The sequence below is a fragment of the Hyla sarda genome, chromosome 2 (assembly GCF_029499605.1).
Source record: "Hyla sarda isolate aHylSar1 chromosome 2, aHylSar1.hap1, whole genome shotgun sequence".
Classification (NCBI taxonomy): Eukaryota; Metazoa; Chordata; class Amphibia; order Anura; family Hylidae; genus Hyla; species Hyla sarda.
Window position 1 is genome coordinate 485,241,596 of NC_079190.1, and position 11,846 is coordinate 485,253,441.

Consider the following 11,846-nt stretch of genomic DNA (forward strand, 5'->3'; position numbering starts at 1 on the left):
CTGCTCCGATCCCCGGGGACTAGAACTGCCCATGACGTAAATGTACGTCCCTGGTCCTTAAGACCCAGGGTGTCGGGACATACCATTACGTCATGGGTCCTGAACGGGATAAAACCCATGCAGGGGAAAAGTTGATCAGTTGCCCATAGCAACCAATCAGATTGCTTCTTTCATTCTTAACAAGACCTCTGAAAAATAGAAGAAGTGATCTGATTGGTTGCTATGGGCAACTGGGCAACTTTTCCTCTCCACAGGTTTTGATCCCTGATTGTCTTCATATCTAGGATGAGAATCTTCTGACACAGGGAGTAGCCGACCATTTCTGGGCATAAGACATCAGAACTTGCTGGGTGCCCTACGGTTGCCTAGACAACTGTCCCCCCCAGCATCAGCCGCCTCTCCCCTCATCACATGGGGCAGATCGGGCAGCAGTTTTGGACACTTCTGTCATCCACATTTTGATAACACTATTTTTCACACACACAAATAAAATAAATGAGTCAAACAAGTCAAAGAACAGTTTAAACAAAGGGAACTTTATTTATTATTTACAAAAATGTTTGTGTAGGGATTTTATGTAACCTCCATCACTCACAAAGAGCGGACAGTAACTAACTCAGGACAGGAAAAACCTCCAGAGGGGAGGAAACCTGTAGGGAATCCATGGCTACTGTACTGCCCTTCCTCTGGGCATACTAAAGGAGGTTACCTCTAGAATTTGGGCCAATGTGTCCGTGTATGTGCTGCCCCACAGCCTGGAAGGTGTGCATCTAAGATAGGAAAAGAAAAGAGAGATTAGTTACATGTTTATTATAGAAATGCACATGGAACTGGGCAAAAAGATGTGATACTTACCAGTCACAGGCGGGTATGAAGTTGTATTCCTAGGTTCCTACAGTTTAGGCCCCTCACTGATGACAATGGTGATGACATCACATGTGTGACCTCACGGGAGTTCTATTTCAGTCGTGCTGCTTTCTGATTGGCTGAAAATCCAAAAACCTTTTTAACATATTCTGCATGACTTATCTCAGGGATTTTTGGCAATTTTTATTAAAATGGTGCTGCTCCCTGTGGGTACATTATATTTGTTTCTCCTAACCAGACACTCAGTATTTGTAATATCATTTGGTGGCCTGTTCGACGCCGCGCCATTTAGGAGGCGGCGTCTCGGACTGGCAAGGAGGGGGTTAAATAAAAGTTAGAAGAAAAGAATAAAATGAGGAGCTGGAGAAATAGGGGGGTGTAACCTAGAAGGGCAGGAGGACAGGGATAGGCTAGGTTAACAGGAAGGGGAGGAGGAGTAATAGGGGATAAAATGTGTTGTGAGGCTTCCGGCTTCCTCTTTGTGGAGTCCCCGGCAAGTGTGAAGATGTCCCACCCACCCACCCCTTGTACGTTCTGTTTTGGTATATATATAAAAAATAAAAAAATAAAAATTGGGTGATAGTTGGTAAAAAAAAAAAAAAAAAAAAAGGAAATATTATCTTACTTTGTGTCGGTGTTTTATCCCTTGGTAAAAGGTGGGTCCCGTGGGACTTTTAGGACTATTCGGCTGGATGGTGCCTGTTAGGTCTTTGACCTTGGGATCTGGTGATGTGGAGCGGGTTGTGTTTTGGTTCCCGTTTTAATGTTATTCTCTTTTAGGCTAAGTCACAGCGTGGCGGAGGAGAAATTTGGAGGAGATTTTCCTGGAGAGCAGAGTGTGATGCCCGTCGAAGAGGACGGCCGGCTGACCGCTTACCTCTGAGAGTGTTCAATCAGAAGTTCGGATATAAATGGTTTATTTTAATGGTTATTAAATAAACGCTGTGGCCGACCCCCAGTTGTCCAGCAAAAGTTAGAAGTGGTCAGTGTTTTTATTATATCCAGTGAACAGTTAGAAACATAAATAAACTGAAGGTCACCTATTGTCAGTCCTAACAGCCTGGGCCCATAGGTTTCTTACACAGATCACTGCGCAGGCTCAATGGGGAAGATTCATCAAGACCTGTCCAGAGAAGAAGTGGCAGAGTTGCCCACAGCAACCAATCAGATCGCTTCTTTCATTTTTGAAAGGGCCTCTAAAAAATTTAAGAAGCGATCTGATTGGTTGTTATGGACAACTCAGCAACTTCTCCTCGGGACAGGTTTTGATAAATCTCTCCCAATGGTCAGCGCTGGCTGCTGGGACGTATGACGAGCGATGCCCCTGACGTTGCGGTATGGAGAGGAAGGATATTATTCATCAGACGTCCCGGCAGCCAGCGCTGCTTATTGATTTAAAGTGGTTGTGGCTCCTGCTGCCAGTTCAAGATCAGGCAGCATAGGCCGAGATTGACGTACTGCATCAGTGATCCCCTGTGGCTGTCCAGCAGTTGCAAAACTACAACTCCCAGCATGCCCTGACAGCCTTCGGCCTTCATCTGTCAGGGTATACTGGGAGTTGTAGATTTGCAACAGCTGGACAGACATCTGTCGGAAGGGGGGGGGGGGGAATATAATAATAAAAAAAAAAAAAAGCAATATGGGCTTTGAAAAAGGCTACCCATAAGTTGTGTTTGAAGGAAAACGGTCACCCGTTCACCACGCTAAACCTGATACACCCGGTTATAGTGTGGGTGCTGGTCTCATGAGCACTTGTGCCTTTTGGGCGCTCACGTGGCCAGCGCCCATAAATATTCAAGTCCAGCCGGCGGGCCGCCTCCAGCGTGCAATTCAGCGCAGGATGAAGCGGACCTTCAGAGGGACACCGGGGCCGGACTACAGGTACGCATATCTGTCAAAGAGCTTGCATCGGTCTCATGTTCACCTGCACTGTAACCCTGTGTATTGGGTTTAGTGTGACTGAATGGGTGACCATTTTCCTTTAATCCCAGTCTAAGCCTAGGAACAGATGCAATTTTTGTTTGAGTTTTTTTTTAGCAAAAAAAAATGTGATGTCCCGGTACCGTATTGCATACCGTACCTTTGTTAGGGGTCCCCAAAGTCAGAGTTCCTAGTAACTGTGGGATTCCGCTTCTTTAGTCTTCCCCTAGTCACCCCTCTTTAAATAAATGTAAATACTGTATAGAAAGTGTATACTTACCTTGCATAGCGTCGCAGGGCCTGCGGGTCATGTGACTGTAGTTTAGTCTCTATGGTAGGTAAGAGGACCTTTGGAGGTTCTGGGTCATGTGATACCCACAATACCTTGTAAAGCTGATTGACAGATGGTGGCGACCAATCCTAAAATGGCCAGCCCCTGCCCATATAAGGGAGCTGCGGCCATTAATCGCTCTCTTTCCTGGTGGGCTGCTGATGAGTAAAGATCTGCGCAGCTGTCATCGGCAACCACTGGGCCAAAGCCTGCCGGCCTCGGCTTCAATCAAACAGTGAGTTCTTACAAACTTCTCCGCTACTTCTAGCAAGGACCCTGGACCTAAACATAACCCTAAATCCAGCGGATCTGCGCATACTAAATCCTACTAAGCTAAAGAATTTACAAAAGTCCCAACCATACGTCAATCTCAGCTAAGCTGTACATAGACTTTGTTATAAAGACTGTTCCTGTTATCCCATGTTACAGAAAATCTTCAGTAAAGTTTCTGAAAGTTTTCAGCAAAGCTCTGGTTGTGGACAATGCATTTATTCTACATCTCCCTATCGTTTTCGGGAAGGGTGGCGATAGGCCAAGCATCACAGTATTAACCCTCACCCTGGCGTCACGACTGACAAGAGTTAATTATAACCGTGATATACCTCACAGCAAAACCCCAACTGACCTACACCCCCCCCCCCAAGGCACCACAAAGCAAAAACACCACAAAAAAATGCCCACTCATTTCTTTTCTCACTAGATGCCACTGGGGTGTGCCACAGGGTGTGAAGGTGTGAGGTGTATGCTATAGCCCAGGGGCAGATGTTATTAACCCCTAAATGTTCGTGATGCCAGGGCGTAGCTTTCCCAGTAACCACCCTAACAGTAGCACCGCTATTCCTAGGTTAGGCAGTGTAATAATAGTCCAAGACCAGTTTAGGGTTAACGGTAGCTTTACTGAGGTAGACAGATAGTACAGTCTTTACAGCTAGGCCAGGATCCCAGAGAGGTGACCAGTAACACAGAGGGGACCTTGCAGCTTGCTGGGACTTGCAGTGTTTGGACAGACTTTAACTCAGCCACGCTGACTATAATAGACTTGACTATAGACTTGACTTGACTGTAGGCAGTGATAGCAGACATAGACGACTTGACTTACTGACATGTGGCTGCTGGATAGGCTTGAGGCACATTATATAGTTTTTTTTGGGGGGGGGGATTGAAAAAAAAGTTTTGCAAATTTTGGGGGTTTCATTTTTACGTAGTGCATTTTACGGTAAAAACTGACATGTTCTCTTTATTCCGTGGGTCAGTGATTTAAACAATAAACATGTTTACATTTTCTATTATTGTACTATTTTTAACCCCTTCCCGCCCCAGGACGTATGTATATGTCCAAGTTGCTAGCTTGTTAGTGCAACTGTAAGTATGCATACGTCCTAGCGATCTCCTGCTCTGCGTGATGCGCTGCAGGAGTTTGACGGCGGGACCCAGCTGTCAATCACAGCCAAGGTCCCGCCGCAGCTGCCGAGACCGTGATCGTGCTGGTCTCGGCAGCATTAACCCCATAGATGCCGTGATCAGTCCGGAATCTATGGGTTTGACAGGATATATGTATATATATATATATATATATATATATATATATATACATATATATATATATATATATATGACCCTATATTGTCACCCAAAAAACAATAACAATAAACAAACAAACCTATACATAATAGGTATTGTCACGTCTGTAATGATTTGTACAATAAATTGATAATTGTATTTATCCCGCACGGTGATCGCCGTAGAAAAAGAGTTAAAAAAAAACACAAAAAGGTCAAAAGGTAGCATGGATCAAAAAAAAATGGTACCAATAAAAAGTACAGCTTGTCTTGCAAAAAATAAGCCCCCACACAATGGCCTTGGCCAAAAAATAAAAAAAAGTTATGGCTGTCAGAACATGACTACACAAAAAAGGGAAAAAAAGGATTTTGTTTAGAAAAGAAAAAAATAACATAAAAAAAGCTATATAAATTTGGTATTGCTATAATCGTACCGACCCAAAGAATTAAAATAACGTAATTTTTACCATACAGGGAATTCCATTAAAAAAAAAGAAAAAAAAACAGTAAAGAAACGCCAGAACTTTTTCACATTTTTCACAATATTTTGGAGTTTTTCCACAAAAAATGCTGCATAAATCAACAAAGATTTACCACTAATATAAAGTACAATATATCGTGAAAACAACTATCTCAGAATCACGTTGCTAAGTAAATGCATGTCAGAGGTATTACCACTTAAAGAGACACAGGACGGATTTGAAAAATTGGGATTGGTCATTAAAGGGGTACTCCGCCCCTAGACATCTTATCCCCTATCCAAAGGATAGGGGATAAGATGTCAGATTGCCGGGTCCCGCTGCTGGGGGACCCCCGGGATCTACCATGCGGCACCCACCTTTAGCGGCTTCCGGAACCGTTGGAGGTCCTCAGGCTGAGTCCATCTCGACCACAGGGACGGTAGATCGTGACGTCACGACTCCGCCCCCATATGATGTCACACTCCGCCCCTCAATGCAAGTCCATGGGAGGGGGCATGACATAGGGGCGGAGTGTGACGTCACACGGGGCGGAATTGTGACGTCACGATCTTCCGTCCCCGTGGTCGAGATGGACTCAGCCTGAGGACCTCCAGTGGTTCCGGAAGCCGCTAAAGGTGGGTGCCACATGGTAGATCCCGGGGGTCCCCAGCAGCGGGACCCGGCAATCTGACATCTTACTGACCACCGTCACTTTAAGCATTAATAACTCTAAGATGCTTTTACCGATTATTCTGATTCTGAGATTGTTTTTTCATGACATATTCTACTTTATTTTGGTGGTAAATTTTCGTCATTTTTGAAAACATCAGAGGGCTTCCAAGTAGAGCAGCAATTTTCAAAATTTTCATGAGAATTGCAAAATCTGAAGGGACAGATGTTACAGAACTACAACTCCCAGCATGCCTGGGCAGTCTAGGCATGCTGAGAGTTGTAGTTTGGCAACATCTGGTGGGCTACCATTTGGGCACCACTGTAATAGTGGTCTCCAAACTGTGACTCTCCAGATGTTGCAAAACTACAACTCCCAGCATGCCCAGACATGTCTGGGCATGCTGGGAGTTGCAGTTTGGCACCCACTAGAAGGGCAGCAGTAAATATCGCTTACTGCCACCTTTCTTTTCACCCCCCACCGTCGTCTCCCTACCTGCGGCGCTGATCTCCGCTGTCTCCACCGATGATCGCCGATCCCCATCTCATCTTCTTTGCAGGTACCAGCCACCATCTTCTCCCCCCGTTCTGCCCGACATCCAGGGCTGGGCAGAACGGGGGGTTTCCATGGCAACCCCCTGTCGTGTGCTGCCATTGGTCAGAATTCAGTTCTGACTAATGGCAGGGGATAGGAGGAGATCGCAGCGCTGCAATCTCGCTCCTATCCCTCAGGATGATCGGGGCTGTCACTGACAGCTCCGATCATCCCTATTTTCCTGGCAATCGGGTCACCAGAGACCCGATCGGCCCGAAATAGCAGAAAATCGCATGTCTGAATCGGTATGCGATTTTCTGCGATCGCCGACATTGGGGGGGGGGGGGGGTCTCAGGACCCCCTTCGGCGATGTCCCAGGATGCCTGCTGAATGATTTCTGCAGGCATCCTGGTCCGGTCCCCAACCAGCTAGCGGCGGGGACCGAAATTTCCACGGGCTTATCCATACGCCCTATGTCCATAAGGACTCGGGATGCAGGGCGTATGCATGCACCCTGCATCCTGAACAGGTTTAGGAGTTAAAAGAAGTCACTTTTTATTTTACAAAATGAGTATGCACCATTATGCACCAAATGAGTATGCACCAGTATGGGATCATAGACATAGGGGGAGATTTATCAAATCCTGTCCAAAGGGAAATTCGATCTGATTTGTTGCCCATAACAACCAATCAGATCGCTTATTTCATTTTTCAGAAGAGATCTCATTGGTTGCTATGGGCAACTCAGCAACTTTTCCTCTGGACAGGTTTTGATAAATCTCCCCCATTATGTTTAAATAGTATGGACATTTCTGTACAGGACAATATTAAATGTGTTTTTTTTTTTTTTATTTAAAAACTAGGACGAGGGATTGTTTTAATTTTAATTAGGAGAGGAGCTTTTCTATCCTTATTTTATTCTTTTGTTGACACTTTTCTAAGTCTCCAAAGCGGACTTTTATATGCAATCATTAGACTGCTAACACTAAACAATGCTATACTATTTCATAGCATTACTTAGTGTCATTGTTGAACTACTAATAGATAGGGTTGCCACCTTTCTTGCAAAAAAAAAAAAAATGGCCATGCTAATTTGCATAATTAATTATATATGCGTGACATAACAGGAAGCTTTGCCCATGTCCAGGCACGTTGCGTCACGTACCAGTCCAGCGTCGGCAAATTAACCGCTCACCCTTCAGAGCCTGGCAGTGAGGTTCACAGCGGGAGGCAGGGGTGGATTGACAACTCATGGGGACCCCCGGCAAGAGTGGATTCAGGGCCGTTTGAAGGAATTTGGGGGCCCCAAGCAAAATAGACATGGAGGCCCCCCCTTGATGTTCACGCACGTCACGTTCTAGGGCTGGCGTCAGGGCATAGTAACGCCGGCCCTTGAATTCTGGGAGCGTGACGTGAGCGAATGTCGATACGAGGCACCAACATTAGGTGCAGCAGAGTTCCCACCACATTAGGTGCAGCAGAGTTCCCACCACATTAGGTGCAGCATAGTTCCCCCCACATTAGGTGCAGAAGTGTTCCCCCCCCCATTAGGTGCAGCAGTGTTCCCCCCACATTAGGTGCAGCAGTGTTCCCCCCACATTAGGTGCAGCATAGTTCCCCCCACATTAGGTGCAGCAGTGTTCCCCCCACATTAGGTGCAGTATAGTTCCCCCCACATTAGGTGCAGCATAGTTCCCCCCACATTAGGTGCAGCAGTGTTCTCCCCACATTAGGTGCAGTATAGTTCCCCCCACATTAGGTGCAGCATAGTTCCCCCCACATTAGGTGCAGCAGTGTTCCCCCCACATTAGGTGCAGCAGTTTTCCCCCACATTAGGCAGGCAGTGTTCCCCCACATTAGGCAGGCAGTGTTCCCCCACATTAGGTAGGCAGTGTTCCCCCACATTAGGTAGGCAGTGTTCCCCCACATTAGGTAGGACTAGGCAGTGTTCCCCCACATTAGGTAGGTAGTGTTCCCCCACATTAGGTAGACAGTGTTCCCCCACATTAGGTAGGCAGTGTTCCCCCACATTATGTAGACAGTGTTCCCCACAGACATACAGCCTCCAGCCATATACAGTGTATGGCTGGACACTGTATGTCTGTGTACTGCCCCAATTCAGTGTTCCGTCCACCGCTCCTCCTGTCCGGCCATAGCATTAGTTCCTGGGACCGGAGAAATGGTGTCACATGTGTCCATTGTTCTGGCACTATGGGGGCTTTGTAAACACACGTGGCCTTCAATTCCGGACAAATTTTCTATCCAAAAGCCCAATGGTGCTCCTTCTCTTTTGAGCATTGTAGTTTGCCCGCAGAGCCCTTTACATCCATATATGGGTTATGTTCTCAGAAGAAATGGGGTTACAAATTTTGGGGGGCTTTTTTCCTATTTTCCATTGTGAAAATGAAAAATTTAGGGTAACACCAGCATTTTAATGAAAAAAATATTTTTTTGTTATCTTCCCATCCAACTTTAACAAAATTCGTCAAACACCTGTGGGATGTTAAGGCTCACTATACCCCTAGTTACATACTCCTTGTCACATTGTGTTTATGTCAGAACCGCTGTAAAATCAGCGTACCCCTGTGCATATAACCAATTTAGGCCTCAAATGTACATGGCGCTCTCTCACTCCTGAGCCTTGTTGGTCATCCGTAGAGCATTTTACGCCCACATATGGGGTATTTGCATACTCAGGAGAAATTGCGTTACAAATTTTTGGGGTCTTTTTTTCCTTTTACTGCTTGTGAAAATAAAAAGAATGAGGCAAAACCAGCTGGAGGCTCCATTTTGGAAACACTGCCGTACGATAAGTTTTTCATTTTTATTGGTGGGAACAGTGTAACGGGGTGTATATGTAGTGTTTTACCCTTTGTTATGTGTTAGTGTCGTGTAGTGCAGTGTTTTAGGGTACATTCCCACTGGCGGGGTTTACAGTGAGTTTCCTGCTAGGAGTTTGCGCTGTGGCAGAAAATTTGCCACTGCTCAAACTTGAAGCAGGAAACTCACTGTAAACCCGCCCATGTGAATGTACCCTGTACATTCACATGGGGGGGGGGGGAGGCAAACCTCTAGCTGTTGCAAAACTACAACTCCCAGCATGCACTGGCAGACTTTGAATGCTGGGAGTTGTACTTTTGCAACAGCTGGAGGCACACTGGTTGGAAAACCTTCAGTTAGGTTCTGTTACCTAACTCAGTATTTTACAACCAGTGTGCCTCCAGCTGTTGCAACACTACGACTACCAGAATGTATTGATCGCTGAAGGGAATGCTGGGAGATGTAGTTATGCAACAGCTGTAGGTACGCAACTACAACTCTCTGCATGCCGAGACAGCTGTTTGCTATTTGGGCATGCTGGGATTTGCAGTTTTCCAACATCTGGAGGGCTAAAGTTTAGAGACCACTGCACAGTAATCTCCAAACTGTGGCCCCCCCAGATGTTTCAAAACTACAAATCCCAGCATGCCAAAACGGCAAACAGCTGTTTGGGCATGCTGGGAGTTGTAGTTATGCAACATCTGGAGGGCTACAGTTTAGAGACCACTGTATATAGGTCTCAAACTGTATCCCTCCAGATGTTGCTAGGCAACTATTTGCCGGCTTCTGTAGGATCCATGGAGCCTGCCGCACGTCATCGCCGACGCCGAGGATCGCCGCCGGGGATCGCCGCCAGTGATCGCAGCCAAGGGTAAATAACCTCCTGCGCCGTTCACCGATGGTTCCCCTGCTCTGCCTGGACAACAGTGGGTGGGCAGAGTGGGGGGTGGGGGGGCAACCGAACGTTAATCCCACGCCCCCAATCTGCTATTGGTCGATCGCTTCTGATTAACCAATAGCAGGGATAGGTGGGGTGGCACGCCTGCCACCTAACTCCTATCCCTTATTTTTCGGTCACCGGAGACCCGTGTGACACGGAATCGTCGCAAATCGCCGGTGTGAATTCACCGGCGATTTGTGGCGATCGCTGACATGGGGTGGTCTGAGGACCCCCCTGGGCATTGGCACGGGATGCCTGCAGATAAATATCAGCAGTCATCCCGGTCCAGTCCCCGCCCGGGACACGGGGGGTGACGGAAATTCCCACGGGCGTACAGGAACGCCCTTGGTCCTCAAGTACCAGGGAGCAAGGTCGTACCCATACGCCTGTGGTCCTTAAGGGGTTAATCTTCTCCCTTTGTGCTGAGCTCCTGTGTGTGAGGAAGAAATCTTCACCAATCAGAGATATTTTTATATTACAAATACTGGCAGGGTGTCTAAAATACCAGCTGTGCTGGTAAAATACCAGCCAGGTGACAACCCTAAGCGTGACATGGTTGTAATAGTTGATCAGTTGCCCATAGCAACCAATCAGATTGCTTCTTTCATTCTTAACAAGACCTCTGAAAACTAGAAGAAGTGATCTGATTGGTTGCTATGGGCAACTGGTCACCTTTTCCTCTCCACAGGTTTTGATCCCTGATTGTCTTCATATCTAGGATGAGAATCTTCTGACACAGTGAGTAGCCGACCATTTCTGGGCATAAGACATCAGAACTTGCTGGGTGCCCTACGGTTGCCTAGACAACTGTACCCCCAGCACCAGCCGCCTCTCACCTCATCACATGGGGCAGATCGGGCAGCAGTTTTGGACACTTCTGTCATCCACATTTTGCTAACACTGTTTTTCACACACACAAATAAAATAAATGAGTCGAACAAGTCAAAGAACAGTTTAAACAAAGGGAACTTTATTTATTATTTACAAAAATGTTTGTGTAGGGATTTTATGTAACCTCCATCACTCACAAAGAGCGGACAGTAACTAACTCAGGACAGGAAAAACCTCCAGAGGGGAGGAAACCTGTAGGGAATCCATGGCTACTGTACTGCCCTTCCTCTGGGCATACTAAAGGAGGTTACCTCTAGAATTTGGGCCAATGTGTCCGTGTATGTGCTGCCCCACAGCCTGGAAGGTGTGCATCTAAGATAGGAAAAGAAAAGAGAGATTAGTTACATGTTTATTATAGAAATGCACATGGAACTGGACAAAAAGATGTGATACTTACCAGTCACAGGCGGGTATGAAGTTGTATTCCTAGGTTCCTACAGTTTAGGCCCCTCACTGATGACAATGGTGATGACATCACATGTGTGACCTCACGGGAGTTCTATTTCAGTCGTGCTGCTTTCTGATTGGCTGAAAATCCAAAAACCTTTTTAACATATTCTGCATGACTTATCTCAGGGATTTTTGGCAATTTTTATTAAAATGGTGCTGCTCCCTGTGGGTACATTATATTTGTTTCTCCTAACCAGACACTCAGTATTTGTAATATCATTTGGTGGCCCTAACAGCCTGGGCCCATAGGTTTCTTACACAGATCACTGCGCAGGCTCAATGGGGAAGATTCATCAAGACCTGTCCAGAGAAGAAGTGGCAGAGTTGCCCACAGCAACCAATCTGTCTAATCCGGGTGTTTTAATTAACTTTGAAGAGGTGATAAGGTTGTATGGGGTGTTGG

The 11,846-nt window shown here is 46.3% G+C and overlaps 1 long non-coding RNA gene across 1 annotated transcript; it reads right to left on the bottom strand.

Annotated features, from left to right (window-relative positions):
- Positions 1-515: 515 nt before the first annotated feature.
- On the bottom strand, positions 516-11,533 carry LOC130358081 (uncharacterized). Its single transcript, XR_008889407.1, has 4 exons — positions 11,391-11,533; positions 10,939-11,305; positions 856-986; positions 516-770 (listed from the first exon to the last, which is right to left on the bottom strand). It is a non-coding gene; the product is annotated as an uncharacterized LOC130358081 (long non-coding RNA).
- Between the last annotated feature and the right edge of the window lie 313 nt (positions 11,534-11,846).